General features: G+C 49.7%; 1 protein-coding gene across 3 annotated transcripts in view; it reads right to left on the bottom strand.

Annotated features, from left to right (window-relative positions):
- TFR2 (transferrin receptor 2) overlaps nucleotides 1-3,957 on the bottom strand; it is a 147,351-nt gene extending 143,394 nt beyond the window's left edge. Inside the window, exon 1 of one of the 3 annotated variants that reach the window (XM_073583692.1) lies at nucleotides 3,844-3,957. The gene's annotated coding sequence lies outside the window, so the exon portion shown is untranslated. Of the gene's footprint in view, nucleotides 1-2,750; nucleotides 2,857-3,688; nucleotides 3,798-3,843 lie in introns of those variants that run through there. The other 2 variants (XM_073583693.1, XM_073583695.1) reach the window with 2 other exon arrangements.
- Between the last annotated feature and the right edge of the window lie 10,873 nt (nucleotides 3,958-14,830).

Below are 14,830 nucleotides of genomic sequence, written 5' to 3'. Positions count from 1 at the left end.
GCCTTGTCATAGCAGCAGACAAGTTTTTGAAGCTGCTGGTGCCTCTAACGTCCCCCGAACAACAAGACGCAGGGTCCTTCAGAGGTTTGCAGCTGTGCGTAAGCCGTCCTGTCCACCACCTCTATCCACTGCACACAAGCAGAAACGGCTCCAGTGGCCAAACGAGACATGAAGACTGATGAGTGCCGTGCAACGCTCGATGGTCCAGATGGATGGCGTAGAGGATGGCTGGTTGATGGACACCCCATGAAAACACGGCTAAGGCGCCAACAAGGAGGAGGTGGAGTAATGTTTTGGGCTGGAATCATGGGGAGAGAGATTGTCGGCCCCTTTAGGATCCCTGAAGGGGTAAAGATGAACTCCATAATCTATGTGGAGTTTCTAGAACAGCACTTCCTGCCATGGTTCAAGAGGAAGAACCGTGCTTTCCGCAGCCAGATCATTGTCATGCCTGATAATGCACCGTCTCCTGCTGCAAATAACACATCTGCATCTCTGGCTGCTATGGGCATAAAAGAGGAGAAACTTATGGTGTGGCCACCATCTTCCCCTGACCTCAACCCCATTGAGAACCTCTGGAGCATCATCACAAGGAGCGTCTATGATGGCGGGAGGCAGCTCACCTCTAAGCAGCAGCTCTGGGAGGGGATTCTGTCCACAGGCAAAACGGAAGCACAAACCATCCAAAAACTGACAAATCCAATGGACGAGAGAGTTCAGAAGCTTCTTTCCAACAAGGGTCCTATGTGCAAATGTAACATCACCGAGAAGAAAGTTCTGACTTGAAAACTGTTTGATTTCATCCTGTAATAAGCTGATAATGCTTATAACTCCACAATTCACCATTGTTTTGTTCAAAATAAAAATAAAAAGGTTGAAAACTCTGCTGAGCATAATAATTTGGAACATGCATTGCGAGTGTTTCTTATTTTTAAAAATATACTGTTTTCATAGGCAGATTGTTCAAAAACATTGCAATTATACTAGAATATTAGAAGACTGGAAAATAACAATGACTGCAATTCATAGAGGTAATTTACAGAAAATAGGAGGAAATATTTTTTGCATAATAATTTGGAACACAGTGTTAATATATATATACTGTACACACTGCTCAAAAAAATACAAAAAAAGAAAGGGAACACTTAAACAACAGAATCTAACTCCAAGTAAATCAAACTTCTGTGAGATCAAACTGTCCACTTAGGAAGCAACACTGAGTGACAATCAATGTCACCTGCTGCTGTGCAAATGGAATAGACAACAGATGGAAATTATTGGCAATTATCAAGACACCCTCAATAAAGGAGTGGTTCTGCAGGTGGGGACCACAGACCACATCTCAGTACCAATGCTTTCTGGCTGATGTTTTGGTCACTTTGGAATGTTGGTTGTGCTTTCACACTCGTGGTAGCATGAGACGGACTCTACAACCCACACAAGTGGCTCAGGTAGTGCAGCTCATCCAGGATGGCACCTACCTGGAGATGTGGAGGGGGCCGCAGGAGGGCAACAACCCAGCAGCAGAACCGCTACCTCAGCCTTTGTGCAAGGAGGAACGGGAGGAGCACTGCCAAAGCCCTGCAAAATGACCTCCAGCAGGCCACAAATGTGCATGAGTCTGCACAAAAAGTTAGAAACCAGCGAGACCCCGAGCAGGACATAGAGGGGGTCTGCTGGTTTCAACTTAATGTGCATCCGAGGCCGCACATTCAGTTGAAATATATTGAGGTGCAGAAAGTTTGTGCTGCAATAGTTAACATGGACACAGGTGGCTGACATCAGCACGCCCATGCAAGCAGCACATGACAGTGTATGACGTCATTGTCATGCGCCGTCTGTTGCACTGAACTCAGCCTCCAGCCTCAGATAGGTCAGCAGCCATTTCAACACAAACGCGCCAGACCTGAAAGAAGAGGACACCAAGGGGACAAGGGGAATTTATGTGGGACTCAGGATAAGAGACATATGAGGCCGAGGACAAAAATACTTGGTCAGGGCTCTTTTTGCATCAATTACTGCATCAATGTAGCGTGGCATAGAGGTGATCAGCTTGTGGCACTGCTGAGGGGTTATGGAAGCCCAGGTTGCTTTGATAGAAGCCTTCAGCTCATCTGCATTGTTGGGTCTGGTGTATGTGATCTTCCTTTTGACAATACCCCAATAGATGGTCAAGCGAGTGAACAGAGTGATCTATTTCACGTGTTTATTTCTGTTAATGTTGATGATTATGGCTTACAGCCAATGAGAACCCAAAAGTCATTATCTCAGTAATTAGAATAACTAACAATAACTAACTAACAATAAACACCTGTAAAGGCTCCTAAGTGTTTATAAAGGTCCCTTAGTCTGTTTCAGTAGCTCCACAATCATGGGGAAGACTGCTGACCTGACAGATGTCCAGAAGGCAGTCACTGACAGTCACTCCACAAGGAGGGGAAGCCACAAATGGTCATTGCTAAAGAAGCCGGCTATTCACAGAGTGCTGTATACAAGAATATTAATGGAAAGTGGAGTGGAAGGAAAAAGTGTGGTAGAAAAAGGTGCACAAGCAACCGGGATAACCGCAGCCTGGAAAGGATTGTTAAGGAAAGGCCATTCAGTAATGTGGGGAAGATTCACAAGGAGCGGACTGCTGCTGGAGTCATTGCTTCACACCACACTCAGACGTGTCCAGGACATGGGCTACAGGTGTCACATTCCTTGTGTCAGCCACTCATGACCAATAGACAACGCCAGAAGCGTCTTACCTGGGCCAAGGAGAAGAAGAACCGGACTGTTGTCAGTGGTCCCAGAGTCTGGAGGAAGAGTGGAGGCCACAATCCAAGCTGCTGGAGGTCTAGTGTGAAGTCTCCACCATCAGTGGTGGTTTGGGGAGCCATGTCATCTGCTGGTGTAGGTTTACTGTGTTTTAACAAGACCAAAGTCAGCGCAGCCGTCTACCAGGACATGTTAGAGCTCTTTGTGCTTCCCTCTGCCGACAAGCTTTGTGGAGATGGAAATGTCATTCTCCAGCAGGACTTGGCCCCTGTCCACACGGCCAAAAGTACCAATACCTGGTGTAAAAACAACAGTATCACTGGGCTTGATTGGCAGCAAACTCGCCTGACCTTAACCCCATAGAGAATCTATGGAGTATTGTCAAGAGGAAGATGAGAGACACCAGACCCAACAATGCAGACAAGCTGAAGGCTGCCATCAAAGCAACCTGGGCTTCCATAACCCCTCAGCAGTGCCACAGGCTGATCGCCTCCATGCCACGCCGCATTGATGCAGTAATTGATGCAGAAGGAGTCCGACCAAGTATTGAGTGCATTTACTGATCATACATTCCAGGAGGACGACATTTCAGATTTTACCATCATTTTTCAAGCTGGTGTTATAAAGTATTCTGATTTCCTGAGATAATGACTTTTGGGTTCTCATTGGCTGTAAGCCGTAATCATCAACATTACCAGAAATAAACACGAGACATAGATCACTCTGTGTGTAATGACGCTATAGAATAGAGGAGAGTCACTTTATGGATTGAAGAACTGAAATAAATTCACTTTTTGATGATATTCTAATTTTGTGAGAAGCTCCTGTTTATACATACCATGCTAATACATAAATACATGCACACATAGCTATATATTCTATACATATTCCATACTCATAGATAGATATACACAAACCATGCTCATACATAGAGCTGTAGTTAGACCACCTATCCCTCAGGGGCAGTATTTTAGCTTTTTGCCCTCACAGAGGCTTGTTGTGGTGCACCCTGTCCGCTCCATCCGTGCCCCGTCCACCTATATGCAGAGCTGTGCCGACACAATGTCGATTTTTGCTCCTTACCTTCCTCACTCTCCTGCGATGTTTAAATAAAGCAAAGTCCAGTCAGGACGGAGCCGCAGCCTCCCGGACCTCAGTATGTTGTGTAAGCGGAGTTATCACAATCATCTGGCTGACTCCCGCCGTCCCCTCATCCTGGTAAACAAGTGACCCGTGCTCAGTGTGCCGCCTTGGCAACCCGTCTCCTGTCTGCAGCCTTCTGGCGCCATGGGTAAGGGTCAGACGCCCTGCTCCCCTCTGTGTGGGCGATAGGTGGGGATATCATATGATTACATGTGGACAGGACATGATGTTGGTGATGGGACAGGCAGAGGTGACACTGCTTGGCATCAGGGCACATATCCAGCATCTTCTACTATGTGCTAGGACAGGTGATGCCATGTTCGACAGGTCAGGTTCGTGTCTGGCAGGTCAGGCCTGTGTCCGACAGGTCAGGCCCATTTCCAATAGGTCAGGTTCATGTCCGGTAGATCAGGTTCGTGTCCGGTTGGCCAGGTCCGCGTCCGGCAGGTCAGCTCTGTGTCGAGTGGGCCAGACCCGTGTCGGGTGGGTCAGACCCATGTTGGGTAGGTCAGGGTTGTGTCCGGTAGGTCACGCTTGTGTCGGGTGGGTCAGGTTCGTGTCCGGTTGGTGAGGTCCGTGTCCGGTAGGTCAGCTCCATGTTGGGTGGGTCAGGCCCGTGTTCGGTAGGTCAGGTCCATGTTCAGTAGGTCAAGTTCGTGTCCGACAGGTCAGGCCTGTGGTCAGGTTCTTGTCCGGTAGGTCAGGCCTTGTCGGGTGGGTCAGTCCTGTGTCAAATAGGTTAGTCCCATGTCAGGTAGGTCAGACTTGCAGAGGCGTATCTAGGGGGCAGCCGGGGCATGTGCCCTGAGCGCAGCCAGCAAGGGGGAGCAATCGGGCCGCCTAATCGCCTAATGTGGCGGTCCGCAGTGTCTCCCCTGGCAGCTGCATTCTGCCGCCCCCCGGACTGGGAGTTGGCAGTTCTCTGAGCAGGCTGTCAAGCTGACAGCTGGCACAGAGAAGGTGCAGTGCGCCGACTCCCAGTTTTAAATTGAAATCGCCTCTTACAGAAGCAAGCACAATTGAGGCTCTGACCGCCTGGTCAGTGCGACGACAGCAGCGTGATCAGGTCAGAAGCGCAAAGAGCATCAGTGGTAAGTGCTCCACTCTGGAGCTGAAGACACCGAAGATTAAATGGGGGATTTATTCTGTGGGGGGATTTATTCTGTGGGGGGAAGATTTATTCTGTGGGGGGATTTATTCCGCAGGGGGGGATTTATTCTTTGGGTGGATTTATTTTGTGGGGGAAGATTTATTTTGTGGAGGAAATTTAGTTTGTTGGGGGATTTATTCTATCGGGCGATTTTTTTCTGATTGGAAGATTTATTCTGTGGGGGATTTATTTGGTGGGGGAGATTTATTCTGTGAGGGGTTTTATTCTCTGGAGATTTTTTCTGTGGGGGGATTTATTCTGTGGGGGATTTATTTTGGGGGGGGATTTATTTTGTGGGGGGATTTATTTTGTGGGGGGATTTATTTTGTGGGGGGATTTATTCTGTGGGAGGGATTTATTCTGTGGGATGGATTTAGTCTGTGGGGGAAAGATTTAGTGTAACGGGGGAGAGATTTGAGGAAACAAGTTTGGTGAACGAGGGAGGGACAGGTGCAGACACAATATGGAAAACGGGAAAGATTTGAAACCACAGTGTAGTGAAATATGTATATGTATGCATGTATGACCAGCAGTAATTAACATTTGTCTTACACTGTGTTACACCGCTCCGTCATACTCACCCGGCCTCCGCTCCCACGCCGCAGCTGGCCTCCACTCCCACGCCGCAGCCGACCTCCGCTCCCACGCCACAGCCTCTCTCCACCCAACGGCCACGGCGGTCACCTCTGACAGGCTCGCGGCCGACGCCATCCCTGCATGCAAAGCGCATGCGCCATAGGCCGCGCCTCCCTGCTGCTTCTTGTGCTCCGGCTGTGCCCTGACCTGGAAGCACCTTCGGACCAATGGCAGACCAGACAGGGCTATATCAGGCCGCTTCCCCCTGAGGGAGACGCCTGATCGTTGTGTTACCTTGCACACTGGGCCCTGCTTCCTCCTGTGCTCTCTACAGTCTCTCGGTGCCATCCTCAGTGTTTCCTGCAGCAGCCTCGCAGCCTGTCTTCCGTGTTCGCTAACAGTTATTCTCAGTTCTGCTCCAGTGTTGCTGTTTCCTCCGTCTCCTGCCTCCGGTGTTCCTGTTCCAGTCCTGCCTCCGGTGTTCCTGTTCCAGTCCTGCCTCCGGTCCTGCCATCCTACTCTAGTCCTGCCTCCAGTGTTCCTGTTCCATCCTGTTCCAGTCCTGCCATCCTACTCTAGTCCTGCCTCCGGTGTTCCAGTTCCATCCAGCTCCAGTCCTTCCGTCCTCCTTTATTCCTGTCACCTGTGTTCCAACTCTGTCCTGTCATTTACACTTCAGTTCCTCCACGTTCCAGTCTATAGTCTTACTCCATTCCTGTCTCCTGTGTGCCAGCCCTGTTCTGTCATCTACACTTCAGTCCCACTGTCCTACTCCAGTCTATCCTGAGCCGCCCCTATCGGTACCGGCTACCGTGGTACTCAAACCCCTGGGCCTGCTCCTAACGGTCCCTGTATAGGGGTCGGTTCCACCTGTCAGCTCGCTCGGGGCCCCTCGGTGCCACGGTCCAGAGGGTCCACTCCTGGAGATTCCGGCTCCTGACCACCTACGCTAACAGTACGATCAGGCCATGTACTCTGCTGGTACTACTGCTGCTACTCAGAAAGAGTTGCTCTTTCTCCGGAAGAATCAGGGACGCATTATGTCGATTATGAAGTCTAAATGTCAAAGACACCGCACTGAACTTGCTCACTGAGCCAGTGCGCGTGTCCTGAGTAAAGCGAACTGTGCTCAAAGATACCTGTGGAGCGGGCAGCAACCGAATAGATGCGTACTTCAGAGCTGCAGGACCTGAAGCACGTGACTGCTAGAGGTGTGGCCTAAACTCCACAGAGCTAGGAGCTGCAAGATAACTCCTAGCAGAGTAACTGTGAGACAAAGTTACCAAGGGGCATAGACATGGAGAATAGTCAGGACGTAGCCAATGAGTCATACACAGAGATAGCTGTAGGGTACAAGAGGGGCGAGCAGAGAGTAATCAGGTCACAGGCAATGAGTCATACACAGATAATAACGCAGTACAAAATCAACAGGCAAACTCACAACGGGAAACAGAATCGGGTCAGGACCATATAAACAAGCTATAGCAACAAACAGGCACACGGGGGTCAGCACACTAGGCCAAAGGCAAAAGTATAACTGGCAGGGATTGAAGCTACCCAGGGGTTTATGAAGCTCTCCCAGAACCAGAAAGAGGCCACAATCATTAACCCCAAGTGTGCAGGTCAAAACCTGCACAGAGCTCCAGACATTAACCCCCAGTGTGCAGCTCAAAAACCTGCACTGGGATCATGACAGTACCCCCCTCTCAACGGGGGGCCTCCGGACCCCCAGGCTTCCCCGGGTACTTGGCACGGAACGCCCGAACCAGGCGATCTGCATGTACCGAGCGAGCAGGGACCCATGAGCGCTCTTCTGGTCCATATCCCTTCCAGTGGACCAGGTACTGCAAAGAGCGGCACACCCGCCGAGAGTCCACAATATGTCCGACCTCATACTCCAATTGACCCTCCACCAGCACTGGAGGAACAACAGTCTCAGAGTTCTCTTTGACAGATCCTGCTGGTTTCAACAGAGACTTATGGAACACATTAGATATTTTTAAGGAGGCGGGGAGACGCAACCTATATGCCACAGGGTTGACTATCTCCATAATCTCGTACGGACCAATGAACTTTGGTCCCAACTTAACTGATGGTACCTTTAAGTTGATGTTACGCGTGGAGAGCCAAACCTTCTCTCCCACCTGAAACTTGTCTCCCGAGGCTCTCTTTTTGTCCGCAAAATATTTGTATCTCCCCTGGGCTCGAGAGATATTACGCTGGACCTCAGCCCAGAGGTCTTTTAACCGTTGAACGGACCCCTCTGCTCCTGGACAACCGGAATCCACCCGAGAAAACTCCCCAAAATGCGGATTAAAGCCATAGTTAATCAGGAATGGGGACATGTTGGTGGACTGACTCACCCGGTTGTTAAAAGCGAATTCAGCCAACGGTAAAGCATCACACCAATCCTCCTGTCTGGCGGAGGTCAGACACCTGAGAATTTGCTCCAGGGATTGATTGGTGCGTTCTGTCTGACCATTACTCTCCGGGTGATATGCCGACGAGAAGGAGAGTGAGATGCCCAATTTCATACAGAACGCCCTCCAAAATTTGGCCACAAACTGCACACCTCTGTCAGACACAACATTCAGGGGTACCCCATGCAATCGGACCACATGCTGCACAAACAATCTTGACAACGTTTCTGCTGAAGGTAATGCTGCCAAGGGAATGAAATGGGCCTGTTTAGAAAACCTATCCACCACCACCAAGATCACGGTATTGCCCCTGGAAGGTGGAAGGCCGGTAATAAAATCCATGGAAAGATGAGTCCATGGCCTATCAGGAACCGGTAAAGGTATGAGTTCCCCAGCCGGTCGGTTATGCGAGCTTTTGGAACGGGCACATATGCCACAAGCAGAAACAAATTCCTTGACATCGGACCTTAACGAAGGCCACCAAAAACCCCTGGCTACTGCCTCTCTAGTGGCCGTGATACCTGGATGAGCACTCAGCCTAGAATCATGAAACTCCTGCAGAAGTCTAGGCCGCAATGAATCTGGAACAAACAGTTTATCGCTTGGCCTGGTTGCCGGAGCTAGGGCCTGAGCCCTTAGGATTTCTTGTTCCAACTCAGTTGAGACCCCCGCCACTACCACCCCTGGGGGAAGAATGGAGGACGGCGGCTCAGGGGGAGACACTGGATCAAAACTTCTGGACAGGGCATCCGCTTTAACATTTTTGGACCCCGGTCGAAAAGTAATTGAGAACTGAAATCGTGAAAAAAAAAGTGACCAACGGGCCTGTCTAGGAGTAAGCCTCTTAGCAGATTCAAGGTATGCCAAATTTTTGTGATCCGTGACAACCGTGATAGGGTGAGCCGCCCCTTCCAAAAAGTGCCTCCATTCCTCAAACACCAGCTTGACCGCAAGAAGTTCTCTATTGCCTACATCATAGTTTTTCTCAGCTGAAGAGAACTTCTTGGAGAAGAAGGCACAGGGTTTGAGATTGGTAAGGGTGGCCGGACCCTGGAACAGCACAGCCCCCACCCCCACTTCAGAAGCATCCACCTCCACAATGAATGGTTTGGACGGGTCAGGTTGCACCAACACCGGGGCAGACATAAAACATTTCTTAATCGCTGAGAAGGATTCCTTAGCGAGTACAGACCAATTTTTTACATCAGCTCCCTTCTGGGTAAGATCCGTGAGTGGTTTCACCACTTGTGAGAAACCTTTAATGAATCTCCGGTAATAGTTCGCAAATCCTAAGAAGCGCTGGAGCCCCTTGAGATCTCGAGGCTGAACCCAGTCAGCGATCGCCAGCACCTTCTTAGGATCCATACGAAACCCCTCACACACAGGACACAATCAACCCCAAAAAAGACAGCTCCTGTACAAAAAATGAACATTTTTCCAATTTGGCGAACAATTGGTTCTCCCTGAGTCTCTGGAGAACTGTCTTTAGATGTTGCAAGTGAGATTAGCTGTTCGGGGAATACACCAAAATATCATCCAAATAAATAATAACAAAACGGCCTATCAGATCAGAAAACACAACATTGATGAAATTTTGGAAAATAGCGGGTGCATTAGTTAACCCAAATGGCATTACCAGGTTCTCAAAGAGTCCTTCTGATGTGAGGAATGCCATTTTCCACTCGTCCCCTTCCCGAACCCTTATCAGATTGTAGGCCCCCCGCAGATCTAACTTGGAGAACCATTGGGCCCCAGCTAACTGGTTACATAAGTCTGGGATGAGGGGAAGCGGGTAAGAGTTCCTAACCGTTATCTTGTTCAGTTCCCGAAAGTCGAGGCACGGCCGCAAACCACCATCTTTTTTCTTCACAAAGAAGAACCCTGCTGCCACAGGTGACACAGAAGGCCTGATATGACCTTTGCGGAGACTCTCAGCTATGTACTCCTTCATGGCTTGGCGCTCAGGCCCAGACAAATTGAACAATCGAGCTTTAGGTAACTTGGCTCCGGGTACTAAATCAATGGCACAATCATAGGGTCTATGTGGTGGCAGCGCCTCAGCCTCACTTTCGGAAAAAACGTCTTCGAAATCTTTCAGGTACTCCGGAATACCTTCCAGATCGACAGACGACACAGACACGGATTTAACAGCGTTAACAAGATGTCTCCGGTTACCACATTTATTATTGCATCCCCATTGAGTGATTTCCCCTGTAACCCAATCAATGGTAGGATTATGGCGTTGAAGCCAAGGCATCCCCAGTACCAGTCCTGCAGGCAAGTTATCTACCACCAGACAACTTAGTTTCTCCACATGAGTGGAACCCACTTTTAGAGAAAAATGTTCAGACCTGCAACAGATACCGTCTTGGGTAAGAGGAGATGAGTCAATTGCCACAAGTTTAACAGGATCATGAAGCCTGACTGTCCCTATCTTATAAAGAGTCATAACCTTGGTATCAATCAGGTTCACAGCCGAACCGCAGTTAATAAAAGCAGTAGTCTGAACAGGACCATAACCAAGTTCCAGTTCCACCTGCAGCACCATCTTTGCACATGAGGAAAATTGTACCTGAAGGTCTGGGTAGCCTCCTCGATTACTACCCAGACCTAGTCGTTTCCCGCCATCTTGGAGGATGACGGACAGGAGGGGCAGTCCTTCTTCCAATGTCCAGATTCCCCACAATAGAAGCACAACTGCTTTTCCCGGCGGCGTCTTCTTTCCTTTCCCTCACAGGTGACAGCGCTCACCTCCATAGCCACAGGAAGAGTCCGGGTCTCATCTCCACTGAAGAATAAGGGCGATTCCCGTTGCATAATGCCTCTAGCCCGCAGCCTGCGATCCATGCGAACCGCTTGGGTCATGGCATCCTCCAGGGAGTCAGGTAGAGGATGGAGTGCCTCTGTGGAACAGCCCCCGCAGGGCGGCGTCACTCCAGGAAATCTCCTCTGCCCAACGTCTGAATTCAGTACAGAACCATTCGGCCGAGTGTTCCCCCTGACAGACACTCATTACTTTGTCCTCAGCCAAACGCACTCTATCAGGCTCATCATAAATAAGCTCTAAGGCTTCAAAAAACGCATCCACAGACATTCTCTCAGGGGCGGAAGAGGAAAGCGAGAATGCCCAGGCTTGTGGGGACCCCCTAAGCAGGGACATCACCACCCCCACCCTCTGTCTCTCATCCCCAGAGGAGCGGGGTCTCAAAGAAAAAAAAAGCTTACAGCCCTCCTTAAATGCCCTGAAGTCATCCTTGTTACCAGAAAATGTATCTGGCAATTTAACCGGGGATTCAGGTGGGATTAAAATGACATCTCTATTCCCCACCTGCTGGAAGCCTGCGGAAAGCACCCCCTGAACTGAGTCCTCCACCCGCCGTTGGGACTGGGCCAGAGCTTGGTGTTCCAAACTAAGCTTCTGCAGTGACTGAGTCAAGCATTTCACCTGCTCAGATAAAGTACATATTGGGTCCATGCTGCAGAAGTGAGGAGAGAAAAAAAAAATAAAAAAATTGTAGGCCAGTTATAATGTCAAAGACACCGCACTGAACTTGCTCACTGAGCCAGTGCACGTGCCCTGAGTAAAGCGAACTGTGCTCAAAGCTACCTGTGGAGCGGGCAGCAACCGAGTAGGTGCGTACCTCAGAACAGCAGGACCTGAAGCACGTGACAGCTGGGGGCGTGGCCTAAACTCCAGAGAGCTAGGAGCTGCAAGATAACTCCTAGCAGGGTAACTGCGAGACAAAGTTACCAAGGGGCATAGACAGGGAGGATAGTCAGGACGTAGCCAATGAGTCACACACAGAGATAGCTGTAGGGTACAAGAGGGGCGAGCAGAGAGTAGTCAGGTCAAATGCAATGAGTCATACACAGATAATAACGCAGTACAAAATCAACAGGCAAACTCACAACGGGAAACAGAATCGGGTCAGAACCATATAAACAAGCTATAGCAACAAACAGGCACACGGGGGTCAGCACACTAGGCCAATGGCAAAAGTATAACTGGCAGGGATTGAAGCTACCCAGGGGTTTATGAAGCTCTCCCAGAACCAGAAAGAGGCCACAATCATTAACCCCAAGTGTGCAGGTCAAAACCTGCACAGAGCTCCAGACATTAACCCCCAGTGTGCAGCTCAAAAACCTGCACTGGGATCATGACACTATGGACACCCGTTTGTCGGCCCTGCAGGTGGCCGATCCTGGAAATGCCACTCAACTGGCCAGTCTCCAACAGGGTCAGCAACAAGATACACAAGCCCACATTTTGTCTTACATGGCCTCCTTTGACAGTCGCTTGTCGGCCCTCCAGACTGCTACTGCAGCCCCGACTCCTCCCTCCGCGTCTACAGCTCTCCCGACGCCCCGCCTTGCCAAACCGCCTCGCTTCACCGGGGATCCCAAGCTCTGTACGGGGTTCTTAAATCAGTGTAGCCTCCACTTTGAATGGTTGCTGCAGCAATATACCTCTGATCGGGCCAAGGTGGCCTTCATCATGTCCCATCCGGAGGGGGAGGCCCTGTCTTGGTTGAATCCCCTCTGGGAAAGTGACGACCCTGTAGTCTCGAGTCTCCCGGTTTTCTTGGATACTTTTTGCAGGGTCTTCGATGAGCCAGTCCGGTTAGCCTCTCTCACTGAGTCACTCTTTAACTTACATCAGGGTTCTCTCACGGTCTCCTCTGAGCTCAGCTGGAATAACGCGGCTTTGGTTGGGGCATTCTGGCGCGGTCTTTCAGGCAGAATAATTCGCAGGTCGAGATACCCCATCCACCTTAGAGGACCTTATCTCGCTGGCTACCCACATTGACCTATGCTTCCAGGAGCACGCTCGCGAGTCAGCAAGAGACAGGAGGTCCACCAGGCCAGTTTCCCTTTTCACCCGGTCTGCCAGTCCCTGTTCGGCCGGGTCCTCTTCTCCCTCCTCGGTCAAATCCATGACTGAGTTGCGTCAGAGAGAGAGGCGGGCACAAGGACTGTGCCTCTATTGCGGTGATTCGTCACACTATGTCCGCACCTGTCCTAAGAGACAGGGAAACTTCTCCACCTAGGTAAGGTAAGAGAGGCTTCCCTAGGTGATGATGATCCCTCTCAACCTCTTACGATTTCTGTGCTTTTGGTTTCAGGGGAGAGACGTGGTTCTGAGGTGGCTTACATGGATTCAGGCTCGGCAGGTAACTTCATTCGACCTGAAGAGGTGGACAAATACCAAATTCCTGTGGTTACTCTATCTAACCCTATCCAGATTGCCGTAGTGGATGGCAACCCGCTACAGGTGATCGTCACCTTGGTCACTGAAGAAGTGGAATTTAAAGTCAGAGCCTTACACCGAGAGAAGATAGCCTTCTACGTTTTGCCTAAGCTCTCTCATGCCATTCTACTCGGTCTTCCATGGTTAAGGACTCATCAGCCTGTTGTCGACTGGTCTTCTGGGGAGATACTCTGCTGGGGGCACACGTGAGGCTCGCTGTCTGACTCCTGTCCACCTGGCGGCCGCTCCTCGGTCGCCTCCAGAACTCCCGGGTCTTCCTCCAGCCTACAGCTCTTACGCCAATGTTTTTGATAAGAAGGAAGCGGAGGGCCTTCCTCCACACCGGCCATTTGACTGTCCAATTGAACTTGTTCCCGGTTCAACCCCTCCAAGGGGCAGAATCTACTCCTTGTCTCCCGCAGAGACCACCGCCATGTCCGAGTACGTCCGAGAGAACCTCGCCAAAGGCTTTATACGGAAATCCTCATCGCCCGCGGGAGCCGGGTTCTTCTTCATCAAAAAGAAGGATGGAACTCTACGGCCGTGCATTGACTATAGGGGCTTGAATGAGATTACCATCAAGAACAGGTACCCTCTTCCACTCATTCCGAAGCTGTTTGACCGTCTCAGAGGGGCTCAGGTCTTCTCCACGCTGGACCTCAGAGGACAGGGCTGCCACTAGGAATTTCGGGGCCCCATACTGGCAAAATTTTCGGGGCCCCCTTTAGACTCTGCCCAGGCTCCATCCAGCCGCCTCCACCACTCGAACTGTCCACAGTCCCACCGCTCTCTGTTGGATAAACTCCACTTCTCACCTATCACACATTAACAGTTCCCATCACCAGGTCACACATATAGCCAGCAGCTTTTGCTTTGGCCAAAAGATTGTTTTAAGTCGCCACCATAACAGGGTAGACACTTTTGGCCAGGCCCTACTCTACTGTAACCTATTAAATATTTGTTAAAATATGCAATACAATTTAGGTATATTTTTATTTATTTTTCAATTTTTTAAAACGACCAATAATATCACATACAAGGAACAAATACCACCGCACCATGTCCAGACCACAACTTACCACCACATACAAGGAACAAATACCGCTACACCATGTCCAGACCACATATTACCACCACATAGTGACCTATAATAAGACATACAAGGAACAAATACCGCCATACCATGACCAGACCACATATTACTACCATAGTGACCGAATAATATCACATACAACGAACAAATACCACCGCACCATGAACAGACCGCAAATTACCACCACAAAGTGACCAAATAATAGAATATACAAGGGACAAATACCACTGCACCACGCCCAGACCACATATTACCACCACATGGAGACTGAATACTACAATACTGACATTAATTAAAAAAACATAATACTATGACCATAAGAGACATTATACACACAAGATCTGTACTTAGTATGCAGTGTCTGTGTACAGGTAATATAGTGATCAATGACATTATACACAGGAGCTCTGTATATAATGTACAGGTAACACAGTGATCAC

The sequence above is a fragment of the Dendrobates tinctorius genome, unplaced genomic scaffold (assembly GCF_039654945.1).
Source record: "Dendrobates tinctorius isolate UK_male_01 unplaced genomic scaffold, ASM3965494v1 ptg000080l, whole genome shotgun sequence".
Classification (NCBI taxonomy): domain Eukaryota; kingdom Metazoa; phylum Chordata; class Amphibia; order Anura; family Dendrobatidae; genus Dendrobates; species Dendrobates tinctorius.
The sequence above is the reverse complement of the archived record's forward strand: the minus strand, read 5'-3'. Positions and strand labels throughout refer to the sequence as shown.